Source organism: Aegilops tauschii, chromosome 1, assembly GCF_002575655.3.
Source record: "Aegilops tauschii subsp. strangulata cultivar AL8/78 chromosome 1, Aet v6.0, whole genome shotgun sequence".
NCBI lineage: Eukaryota > Viridiplantae > Streptophyta > Magnoliopsida > Poales > Poaceae > Aegilops > Aegilops tauschii.
In genome coordinates, this window is record NC_053035.3 from 217393837 (window position 1) to 217409724 (window position 15888).

Consider the following 15888-nt stretch of genomic DNA (forward strand, 5'->3'; position numbering starts at 1 on the left):
TATAAGATTAAGCATAGATTCATTATCTTCATGCCAGACGCCATTATCATCCAGCAGCTTGCGGATGAAGCACGAGGAGGCCTTGACACGAAAGTGGAAGAGCACTCGCGTACACCCGCAGAAAAACAGGCCAACACGTTCCACTCAGAGAAAGAGATAACAAGTCGGCACGAACGGGCAGCACATTGACGCGCGCAGGATGGACAACGATTACGTTAGTTGCACAAATCTCAGCAAATTGATCTAATGGTTGTGGACTTAGATGTAACATAGCTAAATTTCATCTAGATGTGATTTAGCCAGTCCGTTCTTATGAAGTGGGCAGAATAAAGGGAAATGCTCCCCTACAGACATCTGGTGGCTAGTATTTGTCAGACCGGTCTTTGGCCGTCGATTCGTCTCTAATCTCACGGTTGAGAAAGAAATCCAATTCCTGCGCCCCGTAATCACTCCTTGTCCCAAATAATTGCCCCGAACCAAGTTGACCCCATTCCCCGTCTATCCTGCCCCGTTCCTACTCAGAGCTATGCTCGCCGTTCCCCTCGCCGCGCCATCTCTCTCCCCCAGCCAGTATCCTGCCCTGTGTCTGCACAGCCTCCGTTCCATCTGGCCGGTACGCCGTACCCCTCGGCGGTTGTGCAACGACGGCCGCACAACCTGGCAGCCGACAATCTCACAAACTCAAGGTCGTGCTCATCTTCACCATGACCATGGACTGCGGTCCACCTCATCGGACCTCTGCTCCACATGCAACCCTGGACTGCGGTCCACCTCGTCGGAATGCCATCTATGTTCGGGAATGAAGCCATCACTAGAGGACTACTACAGGACTCGCCCACCCCATCCCCATCTGGCCTAGGGCTAGAGTCATCTCTCTTGATGCACGGTTCAATTCCTGCATTGCTTGTTAATTTTGGCATAATTGTGTTATGAGATTTGTGTGATATCTCTCTATGTCAACACTTTGGTTTTTATTCCATGTTTGTGGGCGTGAAATTGCGTCGTACATTCCTATCCGATCGCTAAATTATCCACAATTTTCTGTGAGATTGGTATGTGCATCGTACAAAGATGCCTCCCCTGGTGGTGACAATACTAGTTTTGTTTTATTTTCAAATTTCCTTCCTTCTAATTATACTATATAACACTACTTATGTACCCATGCCATGTTTTCGTGCTTCTACACTGCAATACTACCGCTCCGTCTGGCTGGATAAGTGCTCCCATGAATCAACAACAAATCCTTTAAATTTGCATGTCAACGACACAAAAGATGCACCCTCACATTTGCTACTGCCGCAAGCTTATATTGTTTCATTGTCAATGTTTTATTCTATGCTTCCAACCAAGATAAGTAATGTTGAGTTGACATATTTTCATGCTTCCTACATTTTATTTCAACATCATGATTCGTACAATTTGTCATATTTTCATACAATTTTACCACACATCTTCATATATCAGTTTATTTCGTCAATTCACATATCTGCAGATTTCCTGACATACTACATTTCTTATGTTTTCAGTGGAGCCACAATAATGAAGCAGGAGATATGCTCAAGGGTACCCCACCTCTGATCCCTCCATCCTCCGCGCCACCCATGCACCCTGCTCCCAGGCCACCTGCACCGGCCCCCACTGCTCGATGCACACGCCGAAATCTGGTCGCAAAACATGCATCCCCATTTTGGTCGCAGTCTTAGTTTGTTTCCATGTCCAATGTTCTATGCTTCCACTTAAGATGAGTCATATTGAGATTTCGTATTTTTCATGCTTCCTACAGTTGTTCTTGCCATGGTCATCACCATTCAACATGCCACGCTTCCATATTATATTACATATTTTTTGTTTTTCAGTTTTTCTTGTTTATTTGCATCGTTATAACGGAAGCATTATATTCCTCATTTCTAATGTACACTAGACCATTAAGGCGCGCGTTGCTAGCTTGCTGTGCCCGTCTATTATATTGTTGGTAATCAAAGAGAGGAATTTTATAAATATATGGACTAATAGGCAACAGAAATGGAGATGGTGAGTAGTTAGTAGCGTGTCGCCCTCCAGGCCCGTGTCGCCCCCCGCGGGCGACCCGGGCGCCCAACCCTAGCCGCCGCCGAACCCAGCCCCCACCTCCTTCCTCTCCTCCCGCCGCCGGGCAAAGCCCGCGCGGTGCCGGCGGCGGGATCTCATTTCCTCGCCTGGAACAGGGGCCGCGGGGGGCTGCTTCTTCGGGCGCGGCGGCGGAGCTCGGCGGCCGGCGCGCGCTAGTGGTGTCGGTGCGGGGCGGCGCGGCCTGCTGGCCGGTGGAGCGCGCGGGCCGGTGGCGGCGCGGCGTTCTTCGCGGCGGAGCTTGTTCTGGTCATATCCGCGCCGGCTGATCTGAGGCGGCGGCCTCGCTGGTGCGGACGGCGCTCCTCCGGCGGCAGGGAGTGCTCGTCGGTGAGGTAGGCCGGATCCCCTCGGCTGCGCGGGCAGCGAGGTCCCGGTGGGCGCTGGTCATGGCGCGGGGAGGCCCCGGGCTCCCCTCGTCAGATCGGAGGCGATCTGGTCCGCTCGTGATGCATGACCTCCGGCCGGCCTGGATCTCCGGCGTGCACGCGCCTGCTGACGTTGTGGCTGGTTCGGAGGTGGCGGCAGGGTGCTTGGCCGGGGGAAACCCTTGGCCGCCGGTGGCGGTCACGGCGTCGATGGCGTCCCGGACGCCATTCCCTCCTTGGTGGCGGCGCCGAGGCTAAACCTCCCCTGCCTCCCCCCTTCCCCTGCGACCGGGTGAAAACCCTAGCCCCGGTGGTTAAGCGGCGGCGGCGCCACAGCGTCGTCACCTTCTTGAAGGCGCCGACTTGGGCATGGGGATGCTGGGCGTGCATGGCGAGCTTGTCTGGATCCTGGTGGCGGCCCGTCTGATCTACCGCGTCGCAGCTCCGGACATGTCTCGTGACTGCGGTGCTTATCTTCCGGCCGTGTCTTCGACGACGACCTCGCCCTTCCTCACCTTGTACTTGCCGTGGTGGAGCGGTACTTCATCTCACTCATTGATGGCGGCGGAGATCGGCGGCATGGCGCTGTAGAGGCTCGGCGTCCGATGCGCGGAGATGGACTCGCGCAGGAGGAGGTAGCTGTCTGGCGTCATGGTGACGTCGATGGCAGAAGTGGCCTTCACAAGGTAGAAGACTCAATATAATCTGAAGACGGACCTGTGGAAGATGGCGGCGACGACACAAGAGTGCGTCTGACCGGATTGTGCCCCAGACCCGGTATGTGGCTTGGCTGGGGCTTCCGGATTTTGATGTTAGGTTTAGGTGAGTGGTTTGGGTAGTGGCCCAGCTAGCATCCCTTCATCATATGGATAAGAGTAGCGGCATATGTTGCCAAGATGGTGGATTCAGGTATATTGTTTGTAATACTTTGTAAGGTCCTCGAAAATAATTAATAAAGTGGCCGTATGCATCTCCCAGATGCAGAGGCCGGGGGTCATCCTCCTTTTCTAAAAAAAATAGGCAACAGAAATATTTGATATACTTATTAAGTTTCAGCTAATACTGTGAACTCATTTTGTACTATTGGTATAATTTGTCTGACATTAAGATTTATTTCCCTATGAGTACCAAATAGCATCAGCCAGATGGTTCGATGTAAGAGTATATAGACTATAATGTACTGTAGGCAATATTTCATATGCAGCAGAACAATCTAATAGCTTATGTTATACTTCAAAGTTTGTTGGAAAACACAAGTTAGCACTGTATGATGCAGTAGAATTTACATAGCTTGTATCATCCAAAATAATAGATCAAGGTATAATGATATGTGATAGGTTTGGTTACATGCATAGACATAATGTGAAGTGAGCATATCAGTACACCACATTATAGGCAGGGCAGTAAAACACGTGTCAGACTTATTTAACAGAAAAAGTAGGGGTTGATAATTTTGATATCAACCATACAAGTGCAGGCATAGCTTTGCTTCCTGATTCCCAACAGATTAACATCGTTATGATGTAGAATAAAACCTCTGTTCCAACCCAAAATATATTCTGGAAATAGGTCACTGCCTACATATAGTAATAGATATCCTTGTAACTATCATTTATGGGAGATACCAAATTTGTGGATATTGAAATGCTTAATTTACCTTAACATTTCATATAAAATCTTGCTCTCATCAAAAGATGCGAATTTAGGCTTTATTTGCATAGGAGCAACTGAAAATGTCAGCTGAGTTTTGTCAACTTTCCAAGAACAAATTACGAGCTATTGCTTGATACATGCCCTTATGGTTGGTGCTTGATACAACACTAGATTTTGGTGGAAGGAGGCTCACAAATTAATTTGTCATTGCCAGGTTCATGCTATCCCTTATCCTGGAAACCAGAAAAAAAATGCACAGTATTATCTCTCCATTCTTGAAACTAAATTCTAAAATAAAAATGCCGTATGCTTGACAAAAATTAAGTATTTTTTGAGTTATTTTGGTCGTTCCAGTTTTACCGGATCCATATTTGAACATAAATTGTACCGTGTCAACAGAAAAGTGGATTAGATTGACATATAAACATATAAATGCAAAACAATATAGGAATAAGAACATACCTCCGACCATCAGGATTAACTTCTAGTGCATTCATCAATACAAAATACCTTTAACTCCAAGTTTCTCTTGCGAAGCCTAGAAGAAATAGCAAGGTCTTAGTTGTGCACAGGTCAGGATATAGTCTGCATACGTTATGTAACTCAAAAGAATTACAGTGGCAATGTTCACCATATAAAAACTAAGTCTCCTCACACAAATCTCTCTTATCGCATAACCATTTTCCCTTGTTATTTAATTTCTTTTAGAAGAACAGGGAGGCCCCTCCCCGGTTTCATTAACAAGAATGAAACCCCTTTTCTTTCTTTCAGGTCCCTATCTTCTTGAGGCTCTTCCGACAACCTGATTATCGGACCGATCACGGGACGGAAACACCAAGGAGGCAAGGAGCTTTGACGTACAAGGGAATCCCCAGGTGGTCTCTGATAACAATCGCTATACCTGTTTTACATACCCACACGCAGCTCGCTCTTGGTTAGGACATGTCAAATAGTCCTATTTGCTTATCGCACTACTTGTATATACGCCTCGACGTATCACTCAAATAACAATGGAAAATAATTTACAGCGTCAGCTTATTTCTTCATTTCTTTCTTTCCTTGATTATTTATTTTCGCACTCGTACATTGTGGTACGTTCAATTCGCCAGGGGCTTCAGTGTACCCCATAACACAGCAGGAAAGTCTGAACACTTTCGACAGTGCGGCACCCCGAACTTATAACATTATATGCATCAGCTCCGAATCATGTCTTGGGTCAATAGTTGGGTTGTCCGGCTCCTGTGCTCGCTACCCTACGTTCCGCTATATCGGCTAGGGTAGTAAAGGGAGAAGTAGAGAAAGCCAAAAACTGACTGTCATGATGCGGCGAGAGCTGGTCGCTGTTAAGAGGTTTCAAATCCTTAAAGATTTTTTCTGCTTCATGCGAGGAATCGGTCTTTGTCCGATTTAGGCGTGTATAGCGCCCCAAGTTCGGCCTTCCGAATACCAGGGGCTACGCCAAAATTTAAAATTATAGAACTCCTATAGCTAAGTGGGTGTGATAAAGCTGTATAGTCCGATTGCCTGGTTCGTGCGCTAAACACCTCCTTAAAGGACCAAAAATTTGGATAAAGAGTGTTTAGATTTATCCCGAACACCCCTGTACTAGTTACACGGGGGCAGAAGCCGACGACTGGCTAACTCTCAGATTTTGTAAACGGCCGCACAGGAGGTAAAATTTTAAATCAACAAGCATTATATTGCGCAAATGAACTTGTTTCATATTACAGGATGAAATGAGTGCATTCATTCAAAGATTACATCCTTAGTACATTGCTCCACCACAAGGCGGGAGCCTTTCAGGACACTGTCATAATAATTTTCGGGCCGGCGGTGCTCCTTGCCCTTCGGTGGCCCCTCGGTCATCAGCTTCTCGGCATCCATCTTCTCCCAGTGCACTTCTGCGCGGGCGAAGGCCATTCGCGCATCTTTAGTGCAAACCGACCGCTTTATGACTTCAAGTCGTGGGCATGCACTCACAAGCCGCTTCACGAGACCGAAGTAGCTGCTGGGCATAGGCTCGGCAGGCCATAGCCGGACTATGAGGTCCTTCATGGCCAGTTCGGCTGCCTTATGCAGCTTGACCAGTTGCTTCAGCTGGTCGCTCAAGGGCATCGGATGTTCTGTCCCAAGGTATTGGGACCAGAACAACTTCTCCGTTGAGCTCCCTTCTTCGGCTCGGTAGAATTCCGCGGCATCTGATATGCTGCGCGGCAGATCCGCGAACGCTCCTGGAGAACTCCAAATTCGGGTAAGTAAAAGGAAAGTCTCCTTCACATGCTTGCTTTGCATAAAAAATGCCTTACCCGCCGCAATCTTCTTGGCCGCCTGAATCTCCTGGAGGGCCTTCTGGGCTTCGGCTTTGGCGTCTTGCGCACTCTGGAGGGCCTTAGCAAGCTCGGACTCTTGAGTCTTAGAGTCACGCTCCAAGGACTCGTATTTCTGGACGAAATCCTGGAGCTTGTGCTGGACCTCGTTGACCCGGGCCTCCTGCTTCTCATGCTCGGCGCGTTCCTTGGCCGCTTTGTCTTCGGCCTCGGCCAACGCCTTCTTAAGGGCCGCCACTTCGGTCGTGGCCCCTATCAAAGTTCATGACGCTTCTATCAGCAGAAACCATTTATCCTTTATAAATATATAGATGGGGTATTGCGTACCTTGACTTTCCTCGAGCTGCCTCTTCACGAGGCCGAGCTCTCCCTCGGTCCGCTCTAGGTCCTGCTTTAGTCCAGAGACCTCCGCAGTACGAGCGGCAGCGGCCAGCAGCGACGCCTGCTTATTCACATAAGACATCTTCTGTTAGACTCCTGCGAACATTAATTGATGCTCTGTTCGGCTTTTCTTTCCGAATACCAAACAGAGCATCAGGGGCTACTGTCTATACTGTGATATTCTCTTACAATTTTATTACTTACCTCAAAGCCTGTTAGGAGGCTAGCGCAGGCTTCGGTCAATCCGCTTTTGACGGACCGGACCTTCTCAATCACCGTACTCTTACGGTGTTCTTCATCAATGGAAGTGCCGCGAAGCGCTTCCAGCAAGATGTCCGGTGCCTCTGGATGGACAGAGGTCATCGGTACAGGCGGCTCGCCCCCCTTAGAGAGAGGCTCCCTGCCTGAATTCGGAACCACTTGGGTTTCCGGAGCTGTATTCGGCTGGGGGCCAAACTTGCTGCGACCCCCATTATTGGAGTCCATGGGGGTCTTCCCCCCATGTGCCCAGCGACTGGGATTTCGCCTGGGGGCGTCTCTGGAACTGTCTCCCCTTGCCCTGGTATCCTTTGAGACAACACCTCGGTGTCGTCCGCGGGCCTGGGGGAGGGGGTTGTCGGGAGTGAATCGCTGTTCATCGCCGACGGGCCCAGAGACCCCTCCGAAGAGGAGGATATATCGATGCTGGATTTGGACGGACTGCAGGTGCACGTCTGGCATGATAAGAAGCAATAAAACAAACATACCGGAAATGCTATTGTGTCCGGATACTTACGACTTAGCCAGGGGCTTGTCCTTGGGCTCCCACTCCTCGCCGCTGTAGGTGGCTGTGGTGGAATGGTCCGGAAGGAAGGTTTTTCCCTTCTTGGACACCTCGGCCTCCCCGTGCGTGGCGGCCTTCCTCTTCTTTCTCCCCCCGGTGGGGGGTGGATTTCCTCTTTCTCCTCCTCGTCTTCGGTGGAGGAGCGCGTCTCTGTGTCTTCGGATGTCATGTCCGATACAACCTTGCGCCGGAGACCTTCTCTGGTCCCCGCGGCCGCCTTCTTGGCCTTCTTCTCCGGCACCTCGTAGGGCGCCGGAAACAGCATCTTCGTTAGAAGAGGCGATTCTGGGTCTTCAGGTATTGGAGCCGGACAGTCGATCTGCTCCACTATCGCTACCCAGGCCTGTAAGTCGGCATGGAGGCTTAGATACCTCCCGCGGATGTGCTGGTAAAAGGCATATCTTGCAAAATATGAAAACTTACCGGATTGGCTGGGCGTTCCGCGCTGAGTCCACGATCTTCGGTTATGGGTGGTGGTACCTCGTTGGCCTTGAAAAGCACCTTCCAGACGTCTTCGTGCGTCGTGCCGAAGAGCTCTCGCAGCGTCTCGTGTTCGACCGGGTCAAACTCCCACAAATTGCAAACCCGTCTCTGGCACGGAAGGATCCGGCGGAGGAGCATAACATGGACCACGTTGACAAGCTTGATTTTCTTGCTTATCATATTTTGGACGCAGGTCTGGAGTCCGGTCAGCTCTTCCGTTGAGCCCCAGGCTAAGCCCTTCTCTTTCTAGGAGGTGAGCCGCATGGGGACGCCGGATCGAAATTCGGGGGTCGCCGCCCAGTTGGCGCCTCGCGGCTCGGTGATGTAGAACTACCCCGATTGCCACCCCTTCACAGTCTCCACAAAGGAGCCTTTGGGCCAGGTGACATTGGGCATCTTGCCCACCATGGCGCCCCCGCACTCCGCTTGTTGGCCGCCCACCACCTTTGGCTTCACGTTGAAGGTCTTCAGCCATAGGCCGAAGTGGGGCGTGATGCGGAGGAAGGCCCCGCACACGACGATGAACGCCGAGATGTTGAGGATGAAGTTGGGGGCCAGATCATGGAAGTCCAGCCCATAGTAGAACATTAGTCCACGGACGAACGGGTGGAGGGGGAATCCCAGCCCGCGGACGAAGTGAGAAAGGAATACAACCCTTTCCCGGGGTTTCGGGGTAGGGATGATCTGCCCTTCGGCCGAAAGCCGATGCGCGATGTTTGCGGACAGGTATCCGACCTCCCAAAGCTTCTTGATGTCCTCCTTCGTGACGGAAGAGGCCATCCACTTGCCTCCCGCTCCGGACATGTTCGGAATGATTTTGCGGAGAAGGCAAATGCTTGGGTGCTGGAGCTCGAGCGAGAGAGAATGGATGAGCAGAGGAAGAAGAAGGCGTGGATGAAAAAGGGGGAATCCTTATCTCCTTATAAAGGCAGCAGGGATCATGCGCCTCCCCACTTGCCCTGAAAACTCGCTTATTCCCCAAGCGCCGTGTTAATGGCGCGGTTGGGTTACCCACGCCCATATTGATGAGAATCCCGTGGTAAGGGGACACGATCTCTGCTTCGACAAGACGTGCCAATAAAACCGCCTCGCAAGATATGCAGTAGCAGGTTGAGAAAACGGTTCGAATAATGATCGGGCCACGGCATGATGTCACGCTATGGGAGAGTTGTCGGCAGATTAGATTTGTGGAATATTGTGCTCTCTACGGTGGTATGTGGAATTTGTTTTGCAAAGCCGGACACGATTCTTGTGTTCAAGATCTTCTTTGGAGTATTCGGAGAAGGAACCCGCCTTGCAATGCCGAAGATAATCTGCGCGCCGGACTCATCGTCATTGAAGCCTGGTTCAGGGGCTACTGAGGGAGTCCTGGATTAAGGGGTCCTCGGACAGCCGGACTATACGCTTACGCTGGACTGTTGGACTATGTAGATACAAGATTGAAGACTTCGTCCCGTGTCCGGGTGGGACTCTCCTTTGCGTGGAAGGCAAGCTTGGCAATTCGGATATGTAGATTTTCCTTCTCTGTAACCGACTCTGTGTAACCCTAGCCCCCTCTGGTGTCTATATAAACCGGAGGATTTAGTCCGTAGGACAACAATAATCAGAATCATAGGCTAGCTTCTAGGGTTTAGCCTTTACGATCTCGTGGTAGATCAACTCTTGTAATACTCATATCATCAAGATCAATCAAGCAGGAAGTAGGGTATTACCTCCATAGAGAGGGCCCGAACCTGGGTAAACATTGTGTCCCCGCCTCCTGTTACCATTAGCCTTAGACGCACAGTTCGGGACCCCCTACCCGAGATCCGCCGGTTTTGACACCGACAGTCACCATGGCTAGCTGGAAAGTAGCTTGGTGATCTGGTAGCCTTTTCCCCAAATTTTTGCGAGCGCTTTTGGCGCTTCTCCCTCTCTGAATCACTCTGAACCCTCCAGTGAGCTCCATAACCAGCATAGCTTCAGTTTCATCAGAATCATTCACTCTACCCCTTGGCTGGAAATCGTCAAGCTCTCCATCAGGTCCAGGCTCTCCTGCGGTTGGGCACGATAGAACGCCTCCTAGCACACTCTCCTGCTTCTGATTCTCGACGATCTTGCTGCTAGCGCCCATGCTATCACCTCCGATGGCTGGGTGGATTGGTTTGGCACAATCAGGGAGAGTTCTCCCTCTTCCGCATGAACCAAAATGCGAGTTACTAGCTTCTAAATCGACTCCGAGTCCCTCCTGGCAGCCTCAACTCCCGCTGCAGTTTCCTGGCGAGTTCCATGATCAACATCTCATCTTTCTCCTAATCTGGATTTGAGGGCATTCCTCGCGCACTCATGACAGGAGTGGTAAGCAGAGTATGCAAGGGGCTCACTATCCATGCTCTCTGCCTTCCTCAACCCACAATCCTTATCCTGATAACCTGCAATCGCCATATCCAGCCAAAATTGCTTCCCCCACTCGTGACACTCGGGTCCAAGCATGTCACTGTTGCAGATTGTTCCAGGCTTCAGTCTGTGGCTGGAGCAGGGGAGAGATACGGCCAGGGGTCGACCTCCTCTGTATCCGATGGCGGCGCCGATGGCAGCTTCCCCTCGATGCATTCCCATCTCGTCCGCCTTTGTGGATCCATGCTCCTAGCCTCCGCCCACGCCCAATTGACGAAATCCTTCGAAGGGGCGGTCGGATGCGGCATCCTCCTCATCTCCTCTCTGGTGCCCTCGAAGTAGATCCGCCTCGCTAGATTGAGAAGCTCCTGATCCGCGGTGTGGCCATATGTCTCGATCCCCCACGACGCCCACACCTTCATCTCCGGATCTGGCTGCGCCTCTGCCTTCTGATACAGCGTCCTCCACTCCCGCACAGAGAGAAGATAGGAGGATGCGTTGTCGCGGATCTGCAGGGATCGCTCCGTCCACCTCCGCACCCTTGTCGCCCGCAGCGTCTCCGGCAACACCGACCCGAGCGGGCGCAGCATCTCCGGGAAAGCCTGGTACACGAAGGGGAGAGGCATGTACGGCACCGTCGAGCCCGGTCAGGGCGGCGAGCAGGTGGATCTGGTGACTTGTGGCATGGGGGTGTGGTGTGGGGTGGGGAGGCTCGCCATCGCGAGTAGATCGGCGGCGAGATGTGGTTGGTGGGGTGGAGTCGCGGTCGCGAGAGAGAGCATGGGTAGTACCCTTGTTATTTAATAAAAAAACACATAGGAAATCGTTGGTTACTCTCTTCTATTTGACAAAAATACCTTACAAAGCTAAAGGCATCAAGAATTCAAGGCTTGAAGTGGGAACTATATGGGCAGGACAAAAGAAAGTGGCACTGAAGACTAAATCATGTACATGCAAAGAGTATGCATCAGTGTTGTCATCTCCAAATATTGCACATGAGGAGGGTATAATTTTTAGCATGGAACAAATACAAATAATAGCATGGAACAAATACAAATAGCTTATAAATTAAGACGCACTTATGTGTTTCGAGATCACACTGTATGCAGAACTGCTCACAACAACTTAGGAACATGCGAATATGGGCAGTGAAAATATGACTGAAGTCTGAGATACAGGAGCATACATGACCAAGTGGAGAAGATATGCCAACGGCATTAACAGATCGCTCCGTGTTACATGCTTTGGTCAGGGTACATGCCCATGAATCCTAAAGATCTGTAGGGAAAAATCATCTGGAGCAAGCAGCCACAAAATCACCCAGCTATCCAGGTACAGAATAGGTCAAAGTAAATCTCACCGGAGAAATTTTTCACGAGAGACAGATCAATTTATTTCCTGGCTATAGCACAAAGGAATAGATCCCTCGACCTGGTCACCAATGTTGGATACGATCGCACGTCTCTTCCCAAACCACGGGTTGAAACCTGAAACATACCTCATTGAGATAAACTTATTCCTAATCAATTGAAACAACCACAAACCTACCAAAAATATCAGAAGAAACTTCATCACCAAATCCGTCACAACGCGAAATGGGGATCAGAGGCAACTTACATCTTAAATCAGAGGAGGGACCATATGATCAGTAGTTCAACAACTAATCCTCCTTCCTTCATGGCTCACGCATGAGTAGGGGCCCACATATGAGTTTCTGCTCAGGGATGTAGTAAAAGGCAAGCATTTCTGCATGTTAAATATGAAGAGATATCTCTGATGTACCATGCCAGTTCAACCTAAGAGGAAAGAAGTACAATTATACAATGAATCAGGAGCCATCGAAATTCAAAGGAGAGAGTGGATGACTGGCAGAAAGGGAAAGGTGAGTCCTCAACCTACACATCAACCATGTCTGTCGGAGAAGGAGTACAGATGTAATAAGGGGAATGGGGAACGATCAGAGGCACTGTGGATATATCTACTTTTATAAAAAACCGAGTTGGTGATGATGATGTGCCTGCCATCCTGCAATATAGACCGTCCGATATATATCTGAGGGATAGAAAACAAACTATGGCAATTTTGTAAAAAGATACCCGCATCCCTCTCCACATTTGCAAATAAGGCCTTCCCTCGTTCATCTTTGTCTCCACAAGATAAACAACTCGTATAAATGCATCCTGATGTTTCGTGCAACGCATGGGCCTCTTACTAGTTATATATACATGAGCATCGAGTAAATGTAGAAGATGAATCGGGGTAGTAAATGACCTGCAGTTATCGACGGCCAGAGCATCTACTGCCAGTAATTGGCTGCATGAATTATGATTTGCATCTTCAATCACCGCCGAATCAACTCCAATCATGAATGATGCTTCATTTTACCCCCACCACCTCCCTGTCGCGTTGCTCGGAGACGTGACCCTATCCCTCGAGTGAGTCGTCTCTGTCCGAACCCAGCGCAGGCACCGTCGGAGTTGTCGCTCTCGCATCGGTCGCCCAGCCGCCGGGCAGGGGTGGGAGCGCGCGACCTTTGCGAACGAAACGAGGGTCACCTCTGGAAGCGCACTTTTGGCTCCGGGCGGCGCGCGCCCCTGGTATCTGGACAGCGCAGAGTGGCTTTAAGATCTGCCCTTAATGTAGTGCAGTTTATCGCTTAATAGCAGAAAACAATTTTCCAGACGGAATACGCTTTTGTATACGGGTGCTAACCCAGGCAGAATGACGTTGAGGTACGTCTTAGAACAGGAGTTCAGTCGGCCGTAATCAATACGGTTGGCAGGGGCATCAATGAACAGCTTTGAATGCACTTGGTGCTATTTGTGTACGAGGTTACCGATAGCTGCGAGAAGACGCTCTTGCTGTTCTTCCACCGTCCGACCAACCTGAACTCGTCGGCGACCAGGGTGAACTGAAGGCCGCCGCGATCAGAAACAAATAGAGCTCAAAACCTATAGGGGAATGGAGAGCGGCGTGAGTTCTTCGGGATTCACAAGGTATGTGGTTGTCCTGAAGTCCAAACAATTTTGCGCGAGATCTGTTCTTCGTGTGATCTGGGTACAGCTATGTGTTTTTGACAGAACAGATGGAGTTAGCAGCTCTGAGCCTGTGATTCGTCTGGCAAAACCTGGCCGAAATCACCAGAGCGCCACGAACTGGATTACCCCCCCCCCCCCCCCCCCCCCCCCCCAGCGAGGAGACGTAACGTCGGAGCGCTGAAGAAGACACAGGTGGTGCAGCAAGATGCCAAGAGGGTTGGGTCAGAAGGTAAGTGTGTGTAGGACGGTGCACTCAAGATTTGCGGTAAGAGGGTATGTAAATCTTTGAATGTTTGGACGCAGTGTTTAGTGAAGCTAAATTTTATTAGTTTTTTCCTTTGTAATTGTATCAATGGTTGTTACTGTGTCTAAAAACAACTCTTTTGTGACAGAAGAACAATTCCTATTCTATATAATCAGGTTTTTTTTTGTCTGAACGAGGATATATAAATCTTTGAAAGTTTGGACCCAGTGTTTATTGAATCTAAATTTTATTTGAATGGCGAGAAGTTTGCTAAAGGGTTAATAAGCAACATGAAGCAGTTTTATAAAGCAGCAAAATCTGCTGAGTAATAAAAACAACCTTAATTACAAAATTCGTTTTGATTTTCAAGGTATGTAAAAACTTACATGAGGGTTCTGTAAGTTTTTTATGTAACATGTGAGTCTTTTAATTTAGGACTGACAGTACAAACATTTTTAAATACATCGTATGCCTCATGTTAAAGTTGGCAAGACTAGTAAAACCCACACATCTAGATAATAAGTATGAGGAGTTTGAGTTTGAGTTATTTTTATTATCAGGGACAGGACAACATGATGCATTGTTCAAATTTTGATTGAGAAAAGTCGTAAGGTAGTTTCATCATCGGAAAATGATAATAGAGTACATAATGGCAAGAGAAACATCGAGAAAGTGTGTTACAAATTCTATTAACCAGATTTGATAGTACATGATCCTTAAACACATAAGAAAAGGAAATTCAAGACAACTGCATTTTCCAGTGCTTCAATTGCTGACTAGTGCTTCTTGGACAGGTTGTGGAAGGTTTGAAATGTTCCCCTTGATGATGAGGATTTGGTGAAGAAGTAATCCTCTCTCTGTAATTATGCCATCATGCCAAATTATAGGTAAATTTATAAGGGGGCATCGGGTGGGAATTGGTGAAAGGATTGTAACAGTGTTTGAGGAACATACATGAGTAAGAATCTCTTCAAGAGATGTTCCATTAAAATGTCTAGCAATGTGAATGGCGCAGACGCCAGAGTCATTCCTGATTGACAAAAAATGGATGAATTAAATTGAGCATCCTGTCCACGTGATTGGAAAAGATGAAAATAAATAACTTACTTTGGGCAGATCGTTGTTGTCAGAAAAGGGAATTTATTCTTCCAATTTGCACAATCAACATTCTGCGACGCATGGAAGCTCACCTGGAAGAACTGGGCACCCCCGCGCGTCCGATTCTTCCACTGGCTCGCCCGCCTGGACCGATGTTGGACAGCCGACCGCCTCACCCGCCGCAGCCTGCAGCACCCCGCATGATGCCTCCTCTGCGACCAGCCCCCCGAGACCATGCACCACCTCACCCTTGCCTGCCCCTTCGCCAGGAAGATCTGGCATGAGGTACTGCACTGGATCAGACTCCCCTATGCCCCGCCCGACAGCGAGACCTCCCTCAACGAATGGTGGCGCACGGCACGACAGGACACCCCAAAGCCCATGCGCAAGGGCCTCGCCTCCGCGACCCTCCTCGTCCCATGGATGATATGGAAGCACCACAACGACTGCGTCTTCAACAGAGGCCGTCCCTCGACGACCGACCTGCTCACGAAGATCAAAGACGAGGCCGCCCTCTAGGCCAGAGCCGGCGCCCTAGGGCTTCGTGCCATCTTGCCGCAAACATGGGACGTGCACTCATATGCCTCCAGGCACCGTAATTCCCTCCTAGGAGGATTGTAACCAAAACTTCCTTTCTTTCCAAAGCAATGAAATGCAAGCTCTTCTTGCGTTTTCTCGAGAAAAAAATAAAGTATGCACGCGAAAAGGGCAACATGTAATTTTTCAGCAACGATCTAATGCATCTTCTTCAATTGGCTGGTCAACCCAGAGGTTGCATCAATGATGTATATTGTTTTTGAAGGAAATATGCCCTAGAGGCAATAATAAAGTTGTTATTTATATTTACTTAATGAAACATAAGTCTGAAACATTTGAAAAGTTGTTATTTATATTCACAGATGATTTGAGCAGATATGGGTATATCTACTTAATGAAACATAAGTCTGAAACATTTGAAAAGTTCAAAGGATTTCAGAGTGAAGTGGAAAAT

General features: G+C 49.2%; 3 long non-coding RNA genes across 5 annotated transcripts; 2 read left to right on the top strand and 1 right to left on the bottom strand.

The window, feature by feature from the left end:
* The first annotated feature begins 330 nt into the window (after positions 1–330).
* Positions 331–5160, top strand: LOC109756017 (uncharacterized). Its single transcript, XR_002231151.4, has 2 exons — positions 331–886; positions 1527–5160. It is a non-coding gene; the product is annotated as an uncharacterized lncRNA (long non-coding RNA).
* LOC120975215 (uncharacterized) lies at positions 3766–12477 on the bottom strand. The gene is made up of 3 exons (XR_005771030.3): positions 12135–12477; positions 11704–12004; positions 3766–4665 (listed from the first exon to the last, which is right to left on the bottom strand). It is a non-coding gene; the product is annotated as an uncharacterized lncRNA (long non-coding RNA).
* Positions 12478–12716: 239 nt separating this feature from the next.
* LOC120975220 (uncharacterized) lies at positions 12717–14914 on the top strand. 3 transcript variants are annotated; one of them, XR_005771031.2, is made up of 3 exons: positions 13183–13513; positions 13603–13784; positions 14594–14914. It is a non-coding gene; the product is annotated as an uncharacterized lncRNA (long non-coding RNA). The 3 variants fall into 3 exon arrangements; XR_012205543.1 differs by having other exon boundaries at positions 12717–13513; positions 13598–14914; XR_012205542.1 differs by having other exon boundaries at positions 13117–13513; positions 13603–14914.
* The last annotated feature ends 974 nt before the right edge of the window (positions 14915–15888 follow it).